This window comes from Leopardus geoffroyi, chromosome D1 (genome assembly GCF_018350155.1).
Source record: "Leopardus geoffroyi isolate Oge1 chromosome D1, O.geoffroyi_Oge1_pat1.0, whole genome shotgun sequence".
In the NCBI taxonomy this organism is placed as follows: domain Eukaryota; kingdom Metazoa; phylum Chordata; class Mammalia; order Carnivora; family Felidae; genus Leopardus; species Leopardus geoffroyi.
This window is the reverse complement of record NC_059329.1, coordinates 63,848,784-63,859,362: the sequence shown is the minus strand read 5'-3', so window position 1 is coordinate 63,859,362 and position 10,579 is coordinate 63,848,784. Positions and strand designations below refer to the sequence as shown.

At 36.6% G+C, this 10,579-nt stretch overlaps 1 protein-coding gene across 1 annotated transcript in view; it reads left to right on the top strand.

The window, feature by feature from the left end:
* The first annotated feature begins 2,261 nt into the window (after positions 1 to 2,261).
* Positions 2,262 to 10,579, top strand: part of LOC123601307 (interferon-induced very large GTPase 1-like) — a 66,760-nt gene continuing 58,442 nt past the window's right edge. Inside the window, exon 1 of the mRNA XM_045484348.1 lies at positions 2,262 to 2,519. The gene's annotated coding sequence lies outside the window, so the exon portion shown is untranslated. The remainder of the gene's footprint in view (positions 2,520 to 10,579) is intronic.

Sequence of the window (10,579 nt, the reverse complement as noted above, 5' to 3'; positions counted from 1 at the left end):
AACCAGGGGCACCTGGGTGGCTCACTCATTAAGGGTCTGACTTTGGCTGGGGTCTTGATCTCACAGTTTGTGAGTTCGAGCCCCGCTTAGGGCTCTGTGGTGACACCTAGGAGAATGAAGCCTGCTTCAGATTCTGTGTCTCCCTCTATCTCTGTCCCTCCACTGTTTTTGGTCTCTCTCTCTCTCTCTCTCTCTCTCAAATATAAATAAACATTAAAAATTTAAAAAAAGAAAGAAAATGTAGCTAACTGGAACCAAATTTGTTTTCCAATTCTCCACCCCTGAAAGACTCCAGACTCATTTTTACAGCACAACTATATACTCAAAAACAAATGCCTATCTCATAAAATAGTTTGGAGAAGGGAGAAAAGGGAGAGCAATCAATTTCCTTTATAAGGGTATTTCATCAAGCCACTAAGTTGGACAAGGACCCTGCAAGGAAAGAAAAGTATAACCCAAACTTATTCATGAAGATGCAAAAATTCTTTATGATAATGTTTGCAAATCACATCCAACTATGCCTAAAATGGAACGGACACAGCTCTTGTTCACAAGCAGCTCACAATCCAGGAGGGAGCAAAAATACAATGAGTTAAGTGACACTGAAGATATGAAATGTGACAGTTGGTCAACTGGTCAAATAGAGAATGCAACTGGTTGTTCATCCAAGAACTCTTTACAGGGAGGTAGCCTTTCAACTAGCCTTGGAAGAACAAGTTAGGCAAAGTTAGAAGCTCTTTTCTCAGTGTAAGACTTGGGGTGACATTCCTCATCTCTTGTGATTAGCATCTTTTAACTTCATTATTTACTTGCATATCTGTTTCCTACCCCTGCCCCATAAAACACGGTTTGTATGGGCAATGGTCAATTTATTCACACATATTTCTGTAATATTAGCATAAGGCCTCACACTTAGTAGATGTTCAGTAAAGATTTACTGAAGTCTTAGGAAAAAGAATTATTAATCTTATTATTCCCTATCTGCGTATGGAAGAGTCTTTTGAAGAGAAAGCAGGAAGGAAGAAGCCAGAAGACCTTGGAGCAAGGAAGATTAGAATACATCAGTTATCTCCCCATTGTAGGCCTGAAAATCCAGAGACAAACAAGATGCTGAGATGGAATGAATGTCCAGACAGTGGTAAGAAAAAAATACAGAGGGAATTACTTTAAGGGAAGAGAAAGTTTGTTTCCACAAGCCTGACCTCCATTCATGCCTCTAAAGAGAGCATGGCTAAAGTATTCCTTTGTCCTTTCTCTTTCTTCTAGATGACTAGATTGAGAGGCTGGAGGAAAGACATAGTGGGGAGATGTAGAAGAAATGTCCTGAGGAAAGACAATCTAGTCACTGAACTCTAAGACTTAAGTGATTCCCATTTCTTAACTCCACCCCAAACTCATCATCATCCAATCTCCTAGTAAGTTTCACAGAAAAAAAAATCCAAAGGTAGTTATTTCAGGCAGAGGTTAACCATAGCCCATCTTGCCCATAGGACTATATATAAACCAAACATATAAAACAAACATAAAAGGAAAAATCCTAGGACCTGTAATGCAAATGCAAGTGAGGTGATATTGATTTATTTATGGTACAGATGTCAGGAAAATATCATAGATTATAGTGTAGCAAATTGTTCAGATATCTGAACCTAGATTGTGTGGTTTGCTGAGCCCCAGAATTACTGTTTTTCCTCTATCAGGAGGTTGTTTCAGGGAGTGGATGGGTCAAAGGTTGCTGAGTGCCATAGATAAACTTTACACCGTTTCTTGGGTACAATTTATACCTGGTGAATTCCTCACCTGACCACCAGTCATCCTTACCACATTGAACACATTTCCTATAAGAAACCTAAGGGGAATGTCAAGCAGCCTAATAAACTCAAATATATCTCTTATCTCTGCAATTCTCTTAGTCATCCTTTGAATGATTTATAAATCCTATGAGTAACCTGTTGGGATGAGCACTGGGTGTTGTATGGAAACCAATTTGACAATAAATTATATTTCATATAAAAATAAAGTAAAGAAGTAAAGAAATAAAGAAATAAACAACAAATCTTGTGAGTAGAGCTGACTGTGAGCTTCATTTTTGCCAGTTCTCATAGATGTACTCCTTAAGACATGATTTCTAAAGTTTCAGATATGAAAGCCTGTGCTCTTTCTACTATGCTGCAATAACTCTAGGCTGGAAAGGAAAAAGGAAATTGGAATAAAGCACTATAATGAGGAGTACAACTCCTTTTTTGGGTGGTTGATATTTGACTGCTAACAACTTTTTAAACTCCTCTTTCACTCTTCCCCTTGTATCCACATCTGGGTAAACTAATGAGAAAGCTCTGATGTTCCCATATTTAGCATCAGCACAAATGCAAACCACACACACCCTTCCCAAAGTACATGAAGTTTTACCCAGCCCCACCCCTCACCACAATAAAAACCCAGGCCACTTCCTTTCCTTGCTCTTCAGACATTTCAGACGTCTTCGAAAGGTCTTCCCTATTCTCCACAGAGACCTCAATTATGTAAGTAATGAACCTTTTCATTCAATGTGTGTGTGTGTGTGTGTGTGTGTGTGTGTGTGTGTGTGTGAGAGAGAGAGAGAGAGAGAGAGAGAGAGAGAGAGAGAAGGAGAGGGAGGGAGGGAAGGAGAGAGGGAGAAACATGTTATCAGTCATAACATCCAAACCAAATTTTGGAGGGGAAGTCCATCTGTGTCTGCTGATAGCCATACCAAGCATCCTAGGAAAATCTATTTATTCTAGCCTCTAGGACTCATAGAAGCATCCTTACCTCTTTCCAAACTTCCTTCTTTGTCATTTGGGGGGAAAAGATCACAGAATCTTAATTCTGCCGATTTATTCCACAAACATTCACAGACTTCACATTACAGGAGAGTAGTTAACAGCACAGGTGGGGGTCTAGGATTTCCTAAGCTGAATCCTGGCTATGTGGTCAGGACAAGTCATTTAACTTCTCTGTGTCTGATCTTTTCTTCCATTTCCAAAATAACACTATCTAGGAGTGGTGTTCAAAATGGTAAATGGAAAGGCAGAAGCACTGAACATTCTGGGTGGAGTCTGGCTCTCTATAGCACCCAGAATTAGCCTTTTAGCTGCTGTTGGATTGTGGGGAAGGGTATGCAGTCTGGATGACCAGGATATCAAAGACACCCTTGAAGCAGCAGCTGTTTACCACTCAGTATGGAAGTATTTCAACATTTTCATAACCAGCGAGCCGAATGTGCACCAGTTTAGTTGATGATAATAACAACAATAACAGCAGCAGCAGCACTTACTTCAAAGGATTGTTGTAGAAATTACAATTAAGAACATTAATCCCAATGCTTAGTATCCCACAGTTAGCAAGGGATTAAAAATATATGAACTATTATTACTATATTACTGGGCTCTCCTCTAGGTATAACACAGCACACACAGACAGAAATAAACCTCTGTAAGGGAGAATATGATTTAAAAAAATATGATTTAGCTAGTTTTGTCAATGATTGAGAACAAAGTCATATTTCTCATAATCAAGTAAGGTCTGCCATAACCAGCTATTTTTATTTAATAACAGATCAAATATCCATGAAAGTTTTCATAGATATCCAAATTCTTTGACATTCTTCACATCAAGAAGTAGGGTCTCTGTCCTCTCCTCCTGAAACTGAGCAGATTTTGTGATTACCTCAACCAAAGAGCACTGCAGAAGTGACACTATACAGTCCATTGCTAGATCATAAAAATGCCATGCATTTTCCACCTTGTTTGCTAGGAACACTATCTTATGGGGTCTTTAACCACCATATAAGAAGCCCAACTACAATGAAGTTACCATCTAGGAGACAACATGAAGAGATCACACAGAGAAAGGGGGCAAAAAGAAATAGAACAAAGTCTATATTACACAACTATTTATATAAATTAATAATATATACTCATGTAAAAAAGAGATTATACGTTTTACCAGTATACTTACATGGCCACACACATTAGCATACATATCAAACCCATTAAAGTGGATGTCTATGAAGGAAATGAGAATAAAAGTGGAGATGGAAATAAAATGGAATAAACAAATAAGAGGATGTGGTAAAACTGAATTCTCCATTACACGGCTGGTAAAAATGTAAAACAGTGCAATGGCTGTGAAAAACAGGAAGCTCTTCAAAAAGTTAAACACAGAATTACCATATGACCCAGCATTTCCACTTCTAGATTTCAATTCCAAGAGACGTTCACATAAAAACTTGTAAACAAATTGATAATGGCAGCATTATTCATAATAGCCAAAAAACAAAAATAACCCAAATGTCCGTCAACTGATGAATGGATAAACAAATGTGGTAGACCCATACAATAGAATGTCATTCAGCCATAAAACAGAATGAAGTACTGATGCATGCTACAACATGGATGAACCCTGGAAAAAACATGCTAAATGAAAGAAGGTAGACACAAAAGGCCACATGCTGTATGATTCTACTTATATGAAATGTTCAGAATGGGCAAATTCATAGAGATAGAAAGTACATTAGTGATCTCTACAATAGTGAGGAGGGGAAATGAGGAGGTACTGTTGAATGGGGATGAAGTTTCTTTGGGGTGATAAAAATGTTCTGGATTTAGATAGATGATTGACAGATAGATAATAGATAGATAGATGGGTAGATAGACGAAAGAATGAAAGAGAAAGAAAGAAAGAAAGAAAGAAAGAAAGAAAGAAAGAAAGAAAGAAAGAAAGAAAGAAAGAAAAGCAAGAAAGGAAGGAAGAAAGAAAAAATTGTCTCCTATTCATTGGATTGTCTCTTCACTCTTCTGGTAGTGTCCTTTGATGTACAACATTGTGAACATAGTAAAAACCTTTGAATTATACACTTTAAAATAGATAAAAAATGGTGAATGTTATGTTATGTGAATTTATCTCAATACATTTATTAGGATTTATCAGTACATATACTAAAATTGTAACTATACAGAGATTAGTGTGGCCTCTGGGCAAATTCATGAAGTGTTTTACATTTTTCTGTTTCTGGTCAAGAGCCATATTCACTAGTTGGCCCAATATTGTAAAATCATATGAGTCCTCCTCTCCAACTAGAAATATGAGTCATCCACAGCTTCTGCCCTGGTTGCATACATTTGTCTAAGTTCTCAAGCAACAAAATCATTGTTTAACTAAAAAAAAAAAAATTCAACACAGATTCATAATAAAGTTAGCACACTGACAATATAATGAAAGTTGTTTAATCAGGAACATCTCCCACAAATATATAGGAAACATCATATTTAATGGTGAAATGTTAAAAATATTCTCTTTAAAGTCAAGAACATTGGGGCGCCTGGGTGGCGCAGTCGGTTAAGCGACCGACTTCAGCCAGGTCACGATCTCGCGGTCCGCGAGTTCGAGCCCCGCATCAGGCTCTGGGCTGATGGCTCAGAGCCTGGAGCCTGTTTCCGATTCTGTGTCTGCCTCTCTCTCTGCCCCTCCCCCGTTCATGCTCTGTCTCTCTCTGTCCCAAAAATAAATAAACGTTGAAAAAAAAAATTAAAAAAAAAAAAAAAAGGGGGGGCGCCTGGGTGGCTCAGTCCGTTGACCGTCCGACTTCGGCTCAGGTCATGATCTCACAGTCTGTGGGTTCGAGCCCTGCATCGGGCTCTGTGCTGATGGCTCGGAGCCTGGAGCCTGCTTCCGATTCTGTGTCTCCCTCCCTCTCTGCCCCTTCCCTGCTTATGCTCTGTCTCTCTCTGTCTCAAAAATAAATAAAAACATTAAGAAAAAAAAAATTTAAAGTCAAGAACATTAAAATATACCCTGTATCAAAGTTCTTGTTCCATATTTAATTACACCTCCACTGATCACAGTAAGATAACAATTACAACACTAAGGATTAAAAGATAAGAAATAAAATGTCTAGGGGCACCTGGGTGGCTCAGTCAGTTAAGCGTCTGACTCTGGCTCAGGTCATGATCTCACAGTTCGTGGGTTCGAGCCCCATGTCAGGCTCTGTGCTGATAGCTCAGAGCCTAGAACCTGCTTCAGATTCTGTGTTTCCCTCTCTGCTCCTCTCCCACTCATTCATTTTCTCTCTCTCAAAAATAAATAAACATTAAAAAAATAAATTTTTTAAAAGAAATAAAATGTCTATTATTTGCGGATAGTATGACTACCTGCCTAAAGAATTCCATAACATCTATAACCACATTGTTATGATTAACAGAAAGGTCAACAAGTTTGTTAGGAGAAAATCCTGATGAAAAAGTATAAACCTAGCGTAAGAAATTGGTGTTAACAGAATGACATGGAAGACACTTGTCACAAATACTCCATAATTAAATTCACAGGGTTTTCAGAGAATCCATAAATCATTTTGAAGATTCCAGCCAGTCTGCTCAAGGTCAGGCTGTCTAGATTTACCTCTTTGCTGGCTAAAAGTTAATTTGCTTATCAATGAAAAAAAGAGCAAGACTTAAGTGATCCCAGACTTTTACAAATCTGTTTTTGCAGTTTGTTCACTGACAACAGTCTACTCGTTGTATCTATCACATGAGTACATTTGCATGTGAATATATAACTAAATGTCACCTATATTATTCTTTCATGTCTGTATAGAAGCTAAATTTACAAAATTGTATACCTGCAAGAAACCATACAGAATGTAATTTTTATTTTTATTTTTATATGAAATTTATTGTCAAATTGGTTTCCATACAACACCCAGTGCTCATCCCAACAGGTGCCCTCCTCAATGCCCATCACCCACTTTCCCCTCCCCCCTAACCCCCCCCCCCATCAACCTTCAGTTTGTTGTCAGTATTTAAGAGTCACTTATGGTTTGCCTCCTTCCCTGTCTATAACTTTTTCCCCCCTTCCCCTCCCCCCGGTCTTCTGTTGAGTTTCTCATGATCCACATATGAGTGAAAACATATGGTATCTGTCTTTCTCTGCCTGACTTATCTCACTTAGCATAACACTCTCCAGTTCCATCCACGTTGCTACAAATGGCCAGATTTCAAGAATGTAGTTTTTTAAAAAAGAGAAGCAAACCAAGAAACAGACTCTTAACTATAGAGAACAAACTGATATTACTGGAGGGGAGGTAGGTGGGGTGGATGAGTTAAATAGGGGATGGGGTTAAGGAGGGCACTTGTGGTGGTGGGCACTGGGTGTTTTATGTAAATAATGAATCACTAAATTCTACACCTGAAACTAATATTACACTATATGTTAACTAATTGGAATTTACATAAAAATTTGCAGAAAAAAAAATATACATGTAGAAGCATTAAAAAAAGAATGTAATTTTAAAACCATGTCATTAACACTAACAATAAAATAATAAAGAATCTAAGAGTAAATCTACTGAAAGTGTATAAGAACTTTACGAAATAAAGTTATGGAACTTTATTGAAGCACATAAAGAAACACCTAAATAATAGAGAAACAAACCATATTTGTAAAGACAAGTCTCAATAATGATGGCATTTCCCCCCCCCAAAAATTCTCAAACTCAATGTAATTATAGACAAAAGCTTAACAAGGTTAAAAGTTTACCTTAAAATAATATGAGAATCTATTTAAAAGTCAAAAGTAACCAACACTACTAGAAGAAAAAAAATAAAGGGGAGGTACTTGCCGAACCAGATAACAAAGTATTTTACAAGTCAATACCATTTAGAATAATCTCTAATAATGACAGAGGATAAACAAATATGGCAAAGGCAGAGAATAAGAGCCTAGAAAACAAAAACCTTCCATACACAAGCTCTGTTTATTAGAGAGACAGTGATACAAATCAGAAGAGGAACATTATTAGATTAATGAGGGTAGGAAAATCATCTATCTGTCTGGAAAATATTTAAGATTCCTACTCACATAGATTAATGATTTCTTTTTTTTTTTTTAACGTTTATTTACTTTTGAGACAGAGAGAGACAGAGCATGAACGGGGGAGGGTCAGAGAGAGAGAGGGAGACACAGAATCTGAAACAGGCTCCACGCTCTGAGCTGTCAGCACAGAGCCCGATGCGGGGCTCGAACTCATGAACCCTGAGATCATGACCTAAGCCGAAGTCGGACGCTTAAGCGACTGAGCCACCCAGGCGCCCCTAATGATTTCTGATAATAAGGCAATTCCACTCATATGTGTACATCTTTTAGAAAAATTTCAAACATCTTCAAATAGGAACTCGCACAAAAATTGACCAGTCTTTATGTTGCAGTATGCTCCCCCTAAACATACTTTATTGAGGGTTTTTATCATGAATAGATGTTGTACTTTGTCATATCTTTTTTCAGCATCTATTGAAATGATATGTTAAAAATATCATCTATTGAAAGGATCATTCTTATCCTTTCTTCTATTAATGTCATGTATCACATTGATTGATTTGTGAATATTAAACCACCCTTGCAACCCAGGAATAAATCCCCCTTGTCCATGGTGACTTTTTTAATGTATTGTTGGATTTGGTTTGCTAGTTTTTATTGAGAAGTTTTGCATCTACATTCATCAGAAATACTGGCCCATAGTTCTCTTTTTAGTGCAATTCTTATCTGGTTTCCTATCAGGGTAATCCTGGCCTCATAAAATGAATTTGTAAGTTTCCCTCCCTTTTCTATTTTTTGGAATAGTTTGAGAAGAATAGGTACTGATTCTTTAAACATTTGGTAGAATTCCCCTGTGAAGCCATCTGGCCCTGGACTTTTGTTTGTTGGGAGATATTTGATTACCGATTCAATTTATTTGCTGACTACCGGTCTGTTCAAGTTTTCTGCTTCTTCCTGTTTCAGTTTGGGTAATTTATATGTTTCTAGGGATTTATCCATTTCTTCTAGGTTGTCCAATTTGTTGGCATATGATTTTTCATAATATTCTCTTATAATTGTTTGTATTTCTGTGGTGTTGGCTCTTATGTCTCCACTCTCATTTGCAATGTTGTTTATTCTGGTCCTTTCTCTTCTATAAATTTTGATAAGTCTGGCTAAAGATTTATCCATTTTATTAATGTTTTCAAAGAACCACCTCCTGGTTTCATTGATCTGCTCTACTGGGTTTTTTAGTCTCTGTATCATTTATTTCTGCTCTAATGATTCTTATTTCCTTCCTTTTGCTGGCATTAGGCTTCATTTGTTGGTCTTTTTTTAACTTCTTTAAGTATAAGGTTAGATTGTTTATTTGAGGTTTTTCTTGTAGGCCTACACTGCTATATACTTCCCTCTTAGGACTACTTTTATAGTATCTCAAAGGGTTTGGAGCAAGTGTTTTCATTTTCACTTGTTTCCATGTAGTATTTTTTAAATTCTTCTTTGATTTCCTGCTTTATCCATTCATTGTTTAGTAGCATGTTGTTTAGCCTCCATGTATTTCTGGGATTCCCAGATTCTTTCTTGTCGTTGACTTCTAGCTACATAGTGCTATAAAAAGGTGCATGGTATGACTTCAATCTTCTTGTGTTTGCTGATACCTGTTGTGTGACCTAATATGTCATCTATTCTGCAGAATATTCCATGTGCACTTGAAAAGAATGTGCTTTCAGGATGTCTTAGGATGGAGTGTTCTGAATATATCTGTTAGGTCCATCTGGCCCACTTTGTCATTAAAAGCCATTATTTCCTTGTTTATTTTCTGTTTAGATAATCTGTCCATGGATGTAAGTTAGGCATTAAAATCTCGTACTATTATTGCATTGTTATCAATTAATTCCTTTATGTTTGTAATTATTTTATGTATTTAGATGCTCTCATGTTGTGTGCATAAATATTTACAATTGTCTAACTTCTTGTTGGACTGTCCTCTTACTTATAATATAGTGCCCTTTTTTGTCTCTTATCACAATCTTTAAAGTCTAGTTTGTCTGATATAAGTATTGCTACTTCACCTTTCATTTGACATCCATTGGCATCATAAATGTTTCTCCATCCCCTCACTTTCAATCTGCAGGTGTTTTTAGGTCTAAAATGAGTCTCTGTTAGGTAGGATATAGATGAGTCTTGAGGGTTTTTTTTAATCCATTCTGATACTCTATGTCTTTGATTGGAGTATTTAGTCCATTTACATTCAGAGTAATTATTGATAGATATGTATTTATTGCCACTTTATTACATGCTTTGTGGTTGTTTCTAGAGATTTTCTCTGATCCTTTCTTTCTCTCTTTTATATTTGCTGATTTTCTTTGGTGATATATTTGGATTTATTTCCCCTTATTCTTTGCAAGTTTGTTTTTGGGGTTTGATATATGGTTACCATTAGGTTTGTTTATAAACTGTTCTCCAATTACCTATATCGGATTAGTCTATAGTAAGTTGAGGGTTGTTCCAGTTTGAACCCATTCTTTTCTCCTTTCCATCCTCCATGCCCACATTTTAGGTATATGTTATTATATTTTATATCCTTTTTATGTATGTGAGTTCCTTGACTGATTTTTTAAAAAATATTCATTTTTATTGCTATTGTGTTTCCTGCCTTTACACTGTCGCTTTTGGTCTCTATTTTACACTCAAAGATTCTTCTTTAATATTTATTGCAGGGCTGGTTTAGTGCTAATGAACTTTAGTTTTTGTTTGTCTGTAAAACTCTTTA